Here is a 3,741-nt window from a genome sequence, read left to right as displayed (position 1 = left end):
AGAGGTTGTTAGATCTGATAAAAGAAGTTGAGATATTTGTTAAATGATTTCAGTATTAATCGGATCCTCATAGGATTAATAATTTTTATATCACAAACCAAGTATGCAAAGGACATGTTGAAAAAGTTTCAAATGGAGGACAACAAACCGGTTAGTACACCCATGGCAACAAGATCCAAATTAAGCAAGGACGATCAGTCACCTAGTGTAGATTAGACCTTGTATAGATCTATGATTGGGAGTCTATTGTATCTCATAGCTTCAAGGCCTAATATTGTGCAAGCAATGTGTTTGATGGCTAGATTCCAAGCTGCTCCAAAGCAATCACATGTAAATGTTGTTAGAAGAATCTTTAAATATCTGTAGGGACCACTTAGTTATGGCTTGCTGTATCCAAAGAAAGGAGATTTCACTTTACAAGCCTTTACTGATGCTGATTGGGCAGGTTGCGTAGATGATAGAAAGAGCACTAGTGGTGGAGCTTTCTACCTTGGTGACAGATTGGTTTCATGGCACAACATGAAGAAAGATTGTATCTCTCTATCTACAACTGAAGCAGAGTATATAACTATTGCCACATGTTGTTCACAAGTTCTTTGGATGAAGTAGACACTCAAGGACATCCAAGTAGAGTATGCAGATCCAATCTACATCAAATGTGATAATTCAAGTGCAATCAACATATCCCAGAACCCTATTATGCACTCAAGGACAAAACACAAAGCAATTAAGTATCATTTTCTCAGGGAGAAGGTTGCAGAGAAGGAAGTATAGGTTGAATATATTCCCACAAGTGAGTAGGTTGCTGAAATTTTCACAAAGCCTCTTTCAAAGGATACATTTGAGTATCTAAGATATAAATTGGGTGTTGTCCCACCTTCCTTCAACACTTAAACATTTTTTTTGGGGGTCTGTGGTTCAGGGGGAGCATTACCGTTTTACAACTTTTCATCCTTGAACCTCATGTTTGTCTCGAGGGGAGTTTTTGAAATTTTCATGAGCAACATCAAGTTGCCTTTTATATTGTAATAATGGTTCATCTAGTAGAATCTATAGAAAATATCAACTGACAGACATTGTCCAGGCTAAATTTCTCCAGGCTAAATGATTGCAGGGGGAGAAGAAGTGTACAGGTTTTATGGCAGGTGATATGCAAGTCCCTTTGCTATTGTTGTCAAAGGGGGAGAATGAGATGCCTGTGTGTTTTGACATCAATGCCAAAGGGGGATATTGTTGATATTGTTGTCATTGATATCAACAAGTGTTGCAGGGATGACTTGAGGATGCAGAGAAACAACAAGTGTTGCAGGTTGCAGAGTGATCATGCAAAGAAACAAGTGTTGCAGATTGTAAAGTTATCATATCGAGATAGCAATACCGATCAATAGTTGTGCAAGTGAAATATCATATCGAGATAGAAATAACGATCAAGTATTATCCAGTGAAGTTGTCATATCGGTATAGCAATACCAAAAACAAAGGCAGAGACACTTATTGGGTTAGAAGAAAAAGGCGACATAACAATTTCGTGTTATGTCGATAGTGTTATCTACTCCGACAATCACTATGTCAGAATAACTATACTGACAAGGAGATCGAGGATGTGTATCAAGGTTTTTTTTGAACTCAGAATGACTAATTTCCTCTATGTCGATAGCGTAAACTATCCCGACATCTTCTTATTGGGATACCCTATGTTGATGCGGACACCATTGGATCACATTCAAGATCGGGTTAGCAATCCCAATGAAGGTAAATGTAGAGAAGTCTCCTTGGTTTGATCATCAAAATAACATATGTCGATATGGAGGAGGCCATTGGAGTTTCATTTCAGAATAGCTATGTTGATGATTGTTCGAGATGGGTCATCGGGATAGGTTTGTTCAGACGGGATAGTGTCCAAGAGCTAATCCAATAGTGATAGTTATTCTGATGAGTTGCGACTTCAGAATAACTTTTCCGATGACGTTAGTCACCTTGGAAGTTGCTTATCGGAATACCTATGCCGATGTACCTAGTCACCACAGAGTTTGAGTCTCTGGATAGTTATGTCGATAAAGGGAGGTAGATATTGTGACATCGGAATAAATTATTTTGTCACCCCAACACATTTTCCCTAGTCGATAGACCAAGCTATGCCGATAGAGGAAAATGAAGAGTTGACCTTTTTTTGGTAGTGATTTTGGAATAGTGATGTCGATGGGGTTTTTCATTGCAGAGTTTGTGTATCAGAATACCTAAGCCAATGAAGTTTATCACTGTAGAGCTTGCACTTTGGGACACCTATGCCGATAAAAGGAGGAAGACAGTATGGCATCAGATTGACTTGTTCGATCGATTTAGCATGTTGTGGCTATGTCGATAGTTATGTCTACTCCGATGAATGCTCGTTTGGATTGAATTCCTTCAGTTTGGGATAGCTTATGTCGACGAAGAGTATCAACATGGAGAATATGGATCGATATAACCTATGGCGATAACATAAATCAAAGGTGAGATTTTTCATCAGAGTGACCAATGGCGATGAGAAGGTTCAAAGGAATCAAATGGTCATCGGGATAGCTGGTGAAGATGGAATAGAGGCAAGAAGACAACTTGAGAGTTAAAGCTACACTAATGAAGCTTTGAGAAATTGACTTCGGGATAGTCTATGGCGATAAGGGAAATCAAAAGGGAGTTTCTTATTGATATAACTCATGCCGACAAAAGTAACCAAAGGCATCAAGTAGTCAGCGGAATAGGTTATAAAGGCAGAGTAAGTGCAAGATGTTAACCGGATAGTTAAAACTATTCTGATAGAAGGTGAGCAATGCGATCTCGAGATAAGTATGGCGATAAGCATATGGAAAGGAAAATCTAATTGACAATGTTGATCAGGATAGGCGCCTGTTATCAACCTAATAGGTGTGATATGTCTACATAACACGAAGGTTATTCACAGCATGGAGTTCGACCAATCTGTGTAGCGTAATTGTCCACATGGATTTTGACCTAGCCTGACCATCTGACTTGGATGAAGAACGTGAAGACATGTGACTCCATTGTGGATAGAACAAATCATATTTGTAGAGTTAGTGCATCTGATGGAGGTAGTTGTCGATCTTGTTTGGGTAGGTCGACAAAGGATGAATAAGACATTAATGGCGAACCAGGTGGAGATTTTTGTAGGGATCAAGGTGAATGAAAATGGTAGAATCAAATTTGTGAGGCAAATTTATTCTATTAAAAAAAGAAATCCAGTACATAGATCATCTAGGAAACCAGAGAAGAGTCATTTAATGCAAATGGTCGATTCAGGAGAGCAAATCCAATCTGTTACTGACCAGATCCTTAGAAAGATATAACAAATCATTTTTAAATACTAATCTGGAGGGAAAAACATTCTCTGATGAAGAACTGATAGAGCATAGCAGTAAATGTGATTGGATAGAGGTAGTTGTTTATGTAGAGATAAAGATAGATGTGAGTTGGTGAAAGAAAAGGTTACTGAGTTGAAAGATTGTTGTTGCCACCAAGAAGTGGGTGATTGTGAATGGTGAAGGGTAAGTTGGTGAATAAAAAAAAAGTGAGAGAAAAAAAAGAGTCAGGTGTGTGGTTGTAGAATCAAAGACAGAGAGAAGAAAATATCAACAAACAAAGTGCAAAAAGAAAATACTACTAGAGGCAGGAAGAAGTTGAGCAGGAACAAAGAGAGAAGCAAAAGGAGAGAAAAGTTAAACAAGGTGTAGTGAGAAGAGAGAA

This window comes from Cryptomeria japonica, chromosome 2, assembly GCF_030272615.1.
Source record: "Cryptomeria japonica chromosome 2, Sugi_1.0, whole genome shotgun sequence".
NCBI lineage: Eukaryota > Viridiplantae > Streptophyta > Pinopsida > Cupressales > Cupressaceae > Cryptomeria > Cryptomeria japonica.
This window is presented reverse-complemented; position numbering follows the sequence as displayed.